Raw genomic sequence first — 12,642 nt, 5'->3', positions numbered from 1 at the left:
TGCCCAAGGGTCGTAGGCTCAGCAATTTCCTGCTTCTGCTTTGTCTTTGAAGTAGAAGATTTTGAACATGGCAGCCCCTTGGAATTTGCAGCTTTAACCATCTCGGTTCCAAGTAATTAAGACTGTAAAAGCCTCTGGCCTTGTGATTGACTGGAGTACAACCAGGGGGCCGGGGATGCTGTGGCTCCTTGAGCTAGGGCTGAGCCAGCTGTGCACCCATCCCTCCATCTTCTTTTGGCTCAGCCACTCTCTCGGTCTCACGTGGCAGCAGTTCTAAAGCAAAAGCTGTGCGTCTGCGTGGAAGGTCACACAAACGCTTGGTTTATTGGCAGACTCTGTGTTAATTGCTACACAATGCACTGCCTTGCATGTTTGCATTTTGTTGGGGAAATTCATTCATTCGTTCGTTCGTTCGTTCGTTCATTCAACAAATATTTGTTTAAGAGCCTGTTATGTGTCAAGTATTGTGCTAAGCCCTGGGGACATTTGGTACCAGTTCGTGTGGACCCATTTTCTATTAGGATGGCCAGAAATTAAGTGGTTCCCTGAGGCCTGTGGTCACATCCCAAATGTGTCAGGCCTACACAGTGATTTGTAATTTTTTGGAGGATCCCCTTTGGATAAGCTGAATAAAGTCCTGAATCGTCCCAGAAAAAAAAAAAAAAAAGCATATTTCCATTTAAAAATATGTCCAGAATCTAACCATTCCTTGTCACGATTGTCTTCTGCCTCAGTGATTGCACTGGTCACCTCACTGGTCCCCTCCTTGCTTCCCTGACTAGCCCCTGTCTGTTCTCCATGTAGTGGCTGAAGAGATCCTGTTCAAATGTAGTTCAGATCAGGTGGCTCCAAGAAAAGTTAGGGATGCTATCATTCACAGAGCAGAAGTCATGTCCCACCAGCAGCCTATGAGACCCTAAACTACTCTCTCTGTTCCTGTCTGTCTGCCTCTCTTTCTCACACACACACACACACACACACACACACACACAACCTCTCTGACTTCCTCTCCTACCTTACTCGGCTTGCTTGCTCAGCTTCAGCCCCTCCAGCCCTGTCCTTGCTACTCCTGAAATATTCCTTAGGCATGGAGGAACAAAAGATGGAAAGAACCTGGATCCCAAAGGTGGCTCACCTCCAGACTGTTAACAGAGGAGAGAAATAAGCTTTTCTCTTAACTAAGTCACTATATTTGGGGGTCTCCTTGTTATTGTGTAGCCCTGTACCCTAACCCAGGCACCAGCAAACTAAGACTCGAGTCAAATCTGGCTCCGGTTTTTATGAATAAAGTTTTATTAGAACACAGCTATGCTCATCCATTTATGGATTGTCTGTGGCTACTTTTGTGCATTGGGAGCAGAGTTGAAGAGTTGCAATAGAGATTCAATGAACTGCAAAGTCTAAAGTATTTATTCTCTGGCCTCTTTTGGAAAATGTTTACTGGTCTCTGGCTCAAACAATATTTACTTGTGATCGTCATTTAACATGTGAAGAAGATGTAGCCGTAGAGGGTTAAGTTGTTCAAAGTCCAAAAGCAAATGAGCAGCTCAGTTGGAGTTCAAACCCAGAACTTTCCGACTCTCAAGTTCAGACCAAATTGTTCCTTAGATATAAGCCAGGCTAAGAAACAAAGTCAAGTCATGGAGTGACTTGCATTCCACTCAAACATGTAAAAGAATTAAGCTTCTGCAGTTTTTCTCTAATTGACCTAATATTTTTTGTGGACCCCTCCCCGTTGGGTGGTCAACGAGTCAGTGTAGGCCAAGCCAGTAAACTCAGTTTAATCCAACTATTTAAATAGTCTAGTGAGATCATTCAGGCTGTGGCGAGTAAAATGCACAGTGTTTCAGATTCCCCCCTCCCCCCTTGGCTTCTCCTTCAGGAGAACTTTCAGGGTCCTTGTGGCAGTGGGAGTCAGGTAGAAAGGATCCTTGCACGCATACAGAATTTTCTGGATACTCCCCAGCCGGTCTCTGCCCTGCCCTGGTTTGCTCCCTGGCCTTGGGACTACTAAGGTCTGGCTGGTTCTATCTAATCTTGCTAAGGGGCTTCAGACAGGTTTCCTTGTCTGCAAAAACTGGATCACCATAGTACCTACCTCACAAGATGAATTCAAAGACTGAATGAGATGACAAACAGAAAGGTCTTAGAGCAACACCTCGCATTCACTAAGTGGTCAATATGGGTCAGACGTTGTTGGCCAGGCCGTCACTGGGTGTTGGCCATTTGCCCCAGTCTTAGGTGCCTACCTGCAGTGGCCTATTTGTCCCCCTGCAGGCCACTCTGCCAGCTCTCCTCAGCAGCCCCTGGTCTCCTCACTAAGGCATATAAACTCTGAGATCCCCGGGGGCTAGAAGTACGGCTCTGTCAGACTTACTGTCCCTCACCTTGCACCATGTTGGAAGCGCCCACTTGGTGGGCTGCTCCTAGACCCTGGCAGTCTCTGCCGGGATGCATGGGGAAGTGTGTCATGGCTCTGCAGAGTTCTTGGCCCTCCCCTTGACCTCTGCAGCACACCCCCGAATCCAGGACCTTAGCCAGCCTCTCTGCTTCCCCTGCCTCTCTCTCCGCTTCCTCCCATCTTCTCGCAAAGTAGGAGGAATGGTCTTCGCGTTGTCCCCGCCTCAGATGATGGCTTCTTCCTCCTCTGTCTCTATCTAGGTAAAACTCTAGGATCCAGTCAGCCGAACTCCAATATCACAATGACACCGGAGGAATTTAGAAAATCCTTCCCTCCTGACAAAGCCTGGCTGTCAAGGCTATTGTCTTGCTAAAGAGGTCAAGGAAAGCAGCTTAGAGACTCAAGCTGATGAATGGCCTCTTTCTTCTGGATAGAACCTGCCCTTTCCTTCCCTGGGGCAACTGAAAGTTATGATTATCCCCACTGGAGAAGCACTCTGGCAGGCCCACTAGGTGGGGATGTTGTAGAAGGGAACTGAGCCCCAGATGTCTGCTTGGCCTGAATGTCCTCCCAGGCCTTCCTAACTGGAGGCACCGGAGATGGGGAAGTGGGGGCCTCGCTAAAGGTCAGCCTGTTTCCAAGGCCACTTCTCATGGTGCCAAGGCCCACACTTCCAGTTGGCTCAGGACAATCATGCTTTCCCAGGCTCAACCAATGGATCCAGCCACTAGGAGCAACAAAGGTGGGCTGAAGGAAAATCTATAAAAATTAAAAAAATGTTTCTATCATCTATCAAGGCATCATGAGGAAATGTCCGACTGAAGAGTCACCAAATGTGGGCAGTGTGTTTGGAAAAGGCTGTTTTATAATATACGCAGGTATTGTGACACCGGCTCGTGCTGTGTCTTCTCAAAGGAACAGACAGACATCCTCCGGGGTTTCAAATGAGCCTCCACGTGAGGGCCAATTGGAGAAAACGTGCGGTGTCAATGAAAATGATGTAGATGCGGGAAGCAAGCTACAGTTTCAAATATGAGCCATGAATTAAGATTCAATGATGCAGGTGCCACACGCTATATTTTCCAAATTTGGCCGCAGCAGTACCACCAGTCCCGATATTTGAATCTGGGTGGGCTGGTGGTTCACTTGCACCCAAATGAAACACAGCAGAGCTTGTGCTGTGACTTTCAAGGCTGGATCATAAAAGGGGGGTGTGGTTTCCATGATGCATAACAGAAGACCACACGCTTAGTGGCTTCCCACAACATGTGTTACCATTTCACACTTTTTGTGGGTCAGAAGTCCAGGCAGGGCTTGGCGGAATTCTCTGCCCGGGGTCTCTCAAGGATGAAATCAAGGTGATGGCTGGCTGGGTGGTGGTCTTATCTGGAGGCTCAACCAGGGAAGGATCCACTTCCAAGCGTCTCTGGGGTTTTGGCAGAATTCATTTCCCGTGAAATGAATTTATGGCAGCTAATTTCTTCCAAGGCAAGTGTATTCATTTGCTAAGGCCACCATAACAAAATACCGCAGAGCAGGTAGCTTATACCGCAGAAATTTATTTTCTCACAGTTTTGGAAGCTGGGAACCCGAGATCAAGGCACTGACAGGTTTGGTTTCTTCTGAGGTTCGGCCCTTCTCTTTGGCTTGCAGACAGCTGCCTTGTTGCTGTGTCTCCACATGGTCCTTACTCTCTGCACATGCCTCCCAGGTGTCTCTTTGGGTGTCCTAATTTCCTCTTTTTTTTTTTAAGATTTTATTTATTTATTTGACAGAGAGATAGCAAGAGCAGGAACACAAGCAGGGGGAGTGGGAGAGGGAGAAGCAGGCTTCCCGCTGAGCAGGGAGCCCAATGTGGGACTTGATCCTGGGACTTCAGGACCCTGACCTGAGCAGAAGGCAGACGCTTAACTGACTGAGCCACCCAGGTGTCCTCTAATGGTCTCATTTTTATCATAATCACCTCTTTGAAGGCCCTGTCTCCAAATAGTCACATTTTGAGGTCCTAGGGGTTAGAACTTCCACATATGAAATTTTATGTGTGGGGGACACAGTTCAGCCCATAACAGCAAGCAATGGACCGAGAGTCTCTGCCTCTTAGGGTCTCTCACTTCCGGGAAAGTCTAGGTCTCCTCCTGGATGACTCACATGATTTGGAGGGGGCCCAGTCAGGATCACCTCCCTTTTGATGAACTCAAAGTCAACAGCTTAAGGACCTTTGCTGCATCTGAAAAAAATCCTTACACTTTGCCGTCCAGTGTAACATCGTCATGGGAATGACAGCCCCACTGCCTTTTTGTATTCCATTGGTTGGTTGGAATCTGGTCACGGCTCTTGCCAACCTCAAGACGGGGGATTCCACAGGGTGTAAACATTAGGAGACAGGAACCATGAGGTCTCCCTAAGGCATGTGCAGCTCAAAAGGTGTCACACCTTCTGTCTGGTTTGCTGGGACACTCCCCTGGAGCTCTGTGCCATCCCGTCAGTGGTCTTACTGCACTGAGGCCTCCATGCCGTGAGGAAGCGCAGACACTCCCACACAGAGAAAGCCCCTGGAGAAACCTGGAGCCTACATTCGAGAGATGCTCAGCAGCCCCCGGCTGCTCCAGGCTCCAGCTCTTGCAGCTCTAGACCCCGTCTGACTCCACTGCTGGCGAGACTCCAAGCCAAAACCACCTGGCCGAGCACTTCCCCAAATTCCTGGCCAACAGAAACACTGCAAGATGATAACAGAATTCTTGTGTTTGGCCACTCTCTGTGAAGCCATCCCTTAGGCAGCAGGAATTGAAAGGGCAGGCCTTCCAGATGAGAGCCCGTTCAGAGAGTGCTGCCCCTTATTGATAACGCTATTGGCCGCAGATCAGAAGGAATTTATTCCCTCAGCAACCCTCCCCTGTACCCTATCCCCCATGTTTCTCAAGCCCTCACCTGTTTTTCAGGTCCCCATTGCCCTCGCCATCTGGCACACGCTGTGTTTAGCTGTGTACCTGTTGTCTGTGCCCCAGCCTGCCCCTCCCCGCCAGGTAGGAACTCCATAATGACAAGCCCTTGTTCCTTCTGCCAGTGCCTGGCGGGAGTGGATGCTCAAGACAAACTTCACCAGTTCAACTGTGGATGGCTGATCTAACAGCTGCAGGGAGGCCAGAACAAGAAAACAAGTGTCCAGAAAAAGTCAGGCGGCCAGAAAACCGTACAGAAATAGAGCAGGGCTGGTCCTTAGTGAGCATACAGTTCAATGACACATTGTATCCTTGGGAGAAGGATTGGAGTGGACCTACCAGGAGGTTAATGGCAGCGCTGACTCTAAGCACCAAGGCCCCTGACCCTGCTTCTACGGTTCTCAGTGCTAGGTCACGTTCACGGTGAATCTACACAAAGCGGCCATATCTACGCCACCCCCCGAGTCTTCTGGTACAATTTTGCCTGAACCTATACCAATTGAAAGGTACTTAATTTTTTCTTTATAGATCACTTCCTTTTATTTCTCCATTAAAATACAGTTAGAGCATTATATTGATTTTAAAAAATACTAGGTGTGGAGGTAGGTTGTTATGAATGAATGAATGAATGAATGAATGAATGAAGTTCAGGAGAGTCCACGGGGGTTGACTGAGCCTGGGTTCCCTGGCTCCCCAGGGCCTGAGACAAAGCCTTCCTTGCAAGGGGCTCCAATCAGGGAGCGTGACCCATGGGGGCAGGAGTGAGGAGCAGGGGGAGGAAACGAGTTCGCTGATGTGCTGGGGGTTGCTGCCCGGTCCCACGAGGCCCTTCCAAGTGGCCCGTGAACTGTACTTTAGAGCTGCCTGCTGAGGGGGTGAAACGTGAGCATTTATGCTTCAACTCTCATCCCCTATTAGCCAAGAGGTGGCCTTGTAGGCATCCACCACTGCCCACTTCTGGGGGCGCCCAGCCTCTGGGGGTGCCCTGGAGGATGGCATCAGGGTGCGTGTCCTCCCAAGGCAGGAGGACATAGGTGCAGGGCGAATCCCACCCAGCGTGCCTGGTCGCACACGTGTGAAGCTGTTCAGGGGCTTTGGGGGAGCGAGGGTTAAGAGGCGAGGCCCTGGGGATGGTAAGGGGCGTTGGAGAGAGAGCTTGGTCATATCTCAAACCTCAGTTCTTTCCAGCGCAGACAGGTGTCAGTAAGTCAGCAGGGGGAGGCCGCTCAGAGCCTCTGCTGTGAGCCTGTGGTATTTCTGGCTAATCACATGGCCCAGATTTGTCACCACCAAGTCCTCTAGGAAATTCCATCCACAGCGTCAAAGTCATCGAGAAGTTCAATGTGCCTTTATATTTGGAAAGAACTGAAACGAAATCCCACTTCTGGGAATTCTTGGTTGCCTAAGTTTTCCAACTACCTTGCTGCCACCATGGGTGTCAGATTTGTCCCCACACGGGCGCTGAGTATGTGGAGGTTGGTGAGGCAGAGCTAGGATCCAGCTTGCCAGCCGGGGAGGGTGCTGCGGGAAAATGCACCTGCGCCAACAGGTAACAGCCATCGGTTGCTGAGAACATACTTTTTCCAGGCCCTGGGCTAAGTTCGTAAGAGCCGTTTCTCTCAGTTAATTCTCACCGCAAACCTCCAAAATAAATATTATTCCCATTTTGTAGAGGAGCAGCACTGGCTACCTAATTTGCAAGGCCCCATGCAAAGTGAAAATGCAGGGCCCCTTGTCCAAAAATTGAGAATTTCAGGGCTCCTGGGTGGCTCAGGTTGTGATCTCGGGGTCGTGAGATTGAGCCCCGCGTCGGGCTCTGCGCTCAGCTGGGAGTCTGGGGTTCTCTCTCTCCCTCTCTCTCTGCCCCTTCCCCCTGCTCTCTCTCTCTATAAAATAAATAAATAATCTTTATAAAAAACTGAGAATTTCAAGATGGCAACAGCAAAGCATGAAACTAAGTCCCGGGACCCTCTAAGTTAACAGGGTCCTATGTGACTGCACGGGTCACATGAGCACGAACCAGCCCCACAGAGGAGGAAACCAAAGCTCACAGAGGTTAAGCAAGCTGCCTGAGGTCAGAGAGCGAGGAAGTGTTGGTACAGTGATTGGAATCCGGGTTGTCTAACTCTGCATACACTTTCTTGGGCTAAGGCAGAGGGTTGAGCCAGGAGACTGAGGCTTGAACAACTCCTCACTCCTCACAGGGGTCTGGTCTCTGCCTACTTTCCTTGTCAGTGCTTTCAACCCCAGAAGCCCAGTACTGGGGCGGTGGGGGAGGGGGGCTTTGGAAATGAGATGAGTGGAGGTAACAGGAGCCGTCTGGCATTTTGCCCGCGACACAGAGGCTTAAGGTAAGATGGGCCTGATCTCAGACGGGCCGCTTCTACTGAGGAGCTAAGGGCTCAGGGTCTTTCCTTGGGGACTGGAATTTAACAGGAGACTGTGAAGGAGCGGGACGGTCAGGCCTCTGAGTCACCGGCAACAGACGCCGGCTGACATGGGCTGGTCAAGGAGAAAAGCTGTTTATTAAAAGGCTGCTGGGCACACTGCCTGCATCCCCCTCTCGGGTTTCTCCAAAGTGAAGTCTCCCTTCCAACGGTCTGAGCGGCAGAGCCTTGTGCTGGGAAGGGCCTGGCATTTGTGTTTTCTGAGTTCTGCCACAGAGAGGCCCAACTCTTACTGTTGGAATTTCCCCAAACATAGCAAGGATGCTCCAATGTTCGGGACAGACTGAAAACGTGCTAAATATCCATGGCATAGACTCCAAAATGTAATGATGCTGACCAGTTAGACTCGTGTTCAACTCATGTAACAGAAACCCAACTGCAGGGGAATAACCCAGACGTGTTCGTTCTGCTCACATCATGAAGAGTCTGGGGATGGGCTGGGTGGGCCTGTGATGCTGCTCAAGCAACCGGTCTCCTTCCTCCCCCCACCCCTCGTAGAGTGTGGCTGTCAACCCTTATGGTTCCAAAAAGGCTGCCCTACCTCCAGACATTGTGCCTGCATTCCAGGAAGGAAAAGGGGGGAAGAGCAACGGGCAAAAGGCACATGTCAGCCAGGTCCCCTTTTTCTCACCTGAATGATGGCTTTCCTAGAGGCCCCATCCAGTAAACTCCCATTTGTACCCTTTGGGCAAGAACTGGTTTACATGGGAAGCCAAGGAAAGGAGCCTTCTAACACAAGGCCATCTGAAACACAATCCGGATTTTGTCAGTCCAGGAGAAACAGAGCCCAGATATTGGCTGGGCTGGTCTAGCAGCATTCGCTACAGCAGCTCTGATACCGTAGGGCTCAAAAACCCTTCCACAGCGTCCCACTGTCCGTGCCGGCACCAGCCGGATAGGAATATAACACAAACCACAAACTCAAGCTGCAGGTGGACTTCGACATTCTCTAGTGGTCAGATTAAAAAAAAAAAAAAGTAAAAAGAAACAGGTGAAATTAATTTAAATATCTTAGTTAACACAACATAGCCAAGGCATCATGATTTCATCGTGGTATCAATATTTTAAAATACTCCTGAGATACTTCAGGGTCTTGTTTTTTTTTTTTTTTTTTCATGCCAAGTCTTCAAAATCCAGCGTGTATTATTGTACTACCTATAGCACATCTCAGTTAGGACGAGCTTCATTTCAAGCCCCCCCATATCCACAGTGTGGCCCGCTTTCGTCCTGCACAGCACCCACCTGGGCTTTAAGAAAATGGTTCTCAGCTGGGTATTTTTAAAAGCGCAGGGGAGTCAAAAGTCATTTGTGAGGGTGCACTCGCTGCGCTCTGTGAGTAGAGATGCTGAGGTCCCGCAAGCCCCTTGCCGATCATACACTGCCTGGATGGTCCCAAAGAGGATGAAGAATTGCCCTGCTGAATCGAATAGGGCTGTTAGTGGGGATCACTGCTTTAATACATGCAGAGTGCTCAGAACAGTGCTTGGCTCATCGTGAGCACTCAATGCAAGTTTACTATTATTATCATTAGCCGGTCAAGGCCAGGTGTCATCCCCTGGCATATAAGAAACACACACACAGAATACCCACAGTAATATAGGAGGGTAGTTGGTCTACTATGCATATTACAGATGTGTGTGTGTATAGGTATGTGTGTGTATATGTATGTGTCAATATATATGTATGTGTATATGTATATCTACCTCCAGGCTCTTCATATTTCATTGGTCCTCCAATCTGCCTGGGAATAGGTAAGCGTTATTTGTCCCATTGTACAGATGAGAAAACGAAGGCCAGAGAAGTTGAGCTGATTGCTTCAGTTCGCACAGCCAGTGAGTGTGACTTCAAGTCTCTTCGTGAGAGGTTATCACTAGTCTGGGAGTCATCCCGATGCTGAGGCTGTGGGCATCGTGGCTGGGCCAGTGCATTTTCCATTTCCAAAGATATGCCAAGCCTTACCTGGGGCGACACACTGGAAGAATGCTTCTCCCCACCTCGGGCCTCAGACTTACCACCGTTTCACTCCTATCCTGGAAATGAGCGTGGAGCAGGCGACAAAGAGAAACATCCCAGCGCAATTGCAGCCTCGACAATGAAACTGATGAGGCACAATAGCAGGGTCTGGCCTGTAATCAGTCTCAAGCTAGACTCAGCCATTTAGACGTCCATTCTGCTCGCTCCAGAGAGGGTGCGGGGAGAGGCACACACCCCGCAAGTTGGGTTCCTTGCTCATCATCACAGCGCACCACAAGGAGAAAGGACCCCTTTGTGACAGCACCGCAAATTACAGCCCAGGCAATCTGGAGTCTCAGCTAGAGCAGGCTCTTCTCTCTCTCCTAAAAGAAAAATCTGTTTTAAGCTTAATTATAGTCTGTCATTACCCGCAATCTTGTAATGATCCAAAGTCCCTGGCAAAATGATAATAATAAAAAAGAGAGAGAGAAAGAGAGAGAATCAATTCAAATAGGAGTTGAAAAGACACAGACAAGTGTGGGGAAGGGAGGTGATGGTGGCATTCTTCAGACACAATTGTGAAATGAGGATCAGAGCTTTAGAATGGTAAATAGTTATTCTGGCTCGATTGTCAATTTACCAGGCCCAAGGGCTCAGTGTTAACCTTACCCACTTTCTGAATCTTTAATATTGTTGTCCCAAAATTCACCTTGTAAAATGTAGGAGCAGCTCCCAAGATAAACTGATGCCCAAAATCAAATGACCTAGATTTAATAGGACAATGCTTCTCAGATCCCAGGAGGATGCACTGAACAGACTAAAAGTGTTTAGTGATTGTTCTTGGTATGTTAGCAAGAAGATGCTGAGGTTTATCAGAAGACACCTTTTAAATCAAATTTTCTTTGTCAGTTTCCATGGCCTGGACTAGAATTCCTTTTCAGGTACAGCCGGCCATTGAGAGCTCCCTCTTGTGGCCACGTCGGGTATGGAAATGTCCGTATCTCTTCCCACCTCCCCACTCACCCCCAAAAGCAAAACAAGAGAAGACCAGTTGACCCAAGCTGGTCCATCTAGGATTGGATAGTAGAGAGACAGGCTTTCTGGGAGTGTCAGAGGTCACGCTTAACCTACATAGAGGCTGGATATCCCCCTGAAGCCCTGAAGCTTTGTGAAATGATGTGAACATCAGGAGAAATTTCTTCCTTTCTTTGCCCGTTTACCTTCCTCCTTGGTTGTTGCTCATAAGTAATTTGTGGAAACAATTATTTTACATTGTCTATAAAAGAACTCCTTCGTTATTTTTTATTGATTGCTCTGTGAGAATTTGTGGAGCATCAAAGAAAAATTTAAACCTTTGTGCTCCCACAGGAAGATTCTTGGTGTGAATTTAGTTTTCTGGAATAAACGTCAGTGCATTAGACACAGAATTTGGGTTGAAACATGGAGCTGACGGTGTTTAGAGAGAGTTGAAAGAGTTCCCTAGTAAGATCCCCTTCGCTGGAATGGCCACCGGGTCACAAAAAGAACTTGGCCATGAGCTAATGTGTCTCCTCATTCTTTTACTATTGTGTTCTGGTTTCAGGAAGGAAGAGAGAGCATGACTTACCCATCAGCCCCGCTTCCTGGTTTTGAAGCCACAGGGAGTCTTCTCAGTTATGGGAACAAAGCTAGGAACGAAATGAGTTAGGAATAATTGTTATAAGTAACAGAAAACTCAGCTCAAACCAGATTAAACAGTATATGACATTTATAGGTGCAGGTAGATAAGAAGTCTAGAGATAGGTTTCAGGTAAGGCTTGATCCAACAGACCAGAACTATCTTGCTTAACTATCTTAAGATCTTGCTTCTTTCCACCTCTTCTGTCTTCTATGTAGCACCCACCTTCTCTGTGCTCTGCCCGTTTTCCTCATTTCAATCTTTCGTAAAGGTCACTGGCAGACATTTCTTGTATGCGCTAAAGTTTCCTTGGATCTTTCCACCTGAGGGCATTCTCTGTCTTCAGTAGTGTACTGAACAAGCTGGAAATACCAGAGAGTTCATATCTCAAGACCGACCCTCAACATCAAGGAATAAAAGTTAACGAATAAATATCCCAGCTTACTCACCCCCAGTGAGACCATTGGGAAATGCTCCACACCCTTTCTCAACATGTCCCCCAAGGAACTTAGCCCCCTTTACCTACAGTGATCTTATCAAACTACCTTTAGGGTCGTCCATCCTTTCCTTGTCTCACCCCTACTCCCACACAGGGCTTTTTGGAATCCCTTTTCCTCCAAATCACTTGCACCGAAATCCTTGTCTCAGGATCTCTTTTTTGGGGGTAGCCCAGGCTAAGCTCACTGTGTTCAGAGAGGGGGGCATGGATGTTGGCCAACGGACCACAAATCTCACCCCATTGAGAAATCCGAAGACACACAAGAGGCAAAAAGCCAGTGGATCTCCCTTCTGGGTGTGGGGCATTCCAGGGAAGGAGGTCAGTGAGCACAGGTGGAGGAGACCCTGCAGCAAGACACTGCAGCAAGATCCCCATGGAAGTCGCGCACAGGACGCTGAGACCACTCCATTCTGTGGAAGGCAGTGGGTTAGAAGTGGGGGGAGGCATAATGGGAAACAGGAAGGCAGGTCATTTTATCCTCCGGGCAGATTAGAGGCAACAACCAAACAAGACTGTTTCCAAATGGCGTCCTGGCCCCAACCCACCCCCTGATTTGAGGTTTGTCTGATTTTCCCGACTGCTCTAGAGCCCGCTGACCTCCCACATCAATAACACACCATCCCCCACAATTTAGGCTCATGGGGTCCGGTGGGAATATAAGATGAGCCTAAATTCAAGTCATACATGGGATTTAATTTTTTCTAGTATCCACGTCACATGAGGGAAAAGAAATAGGTGAAAGTAAT

The sequence above is a fragment of the Zalophus californianus genome, chromosome 2, assembly GCF_009762305.2.
Source record: "Zalophus californianus isolate mZalCal1 chromosome 2, mZalCal1.pri.v2, whole genome shotgun sequence".
NCBI lineage: Eukaryota > Metazoa > Chordata > Mammalia > Carnivora > Otariidae > Zalophus > Zalophus californianus.
The sequence above is the reverse complement of the archived record's forward strand: the minus strand, read 5'-3'. Positions refer to the sequence as shown.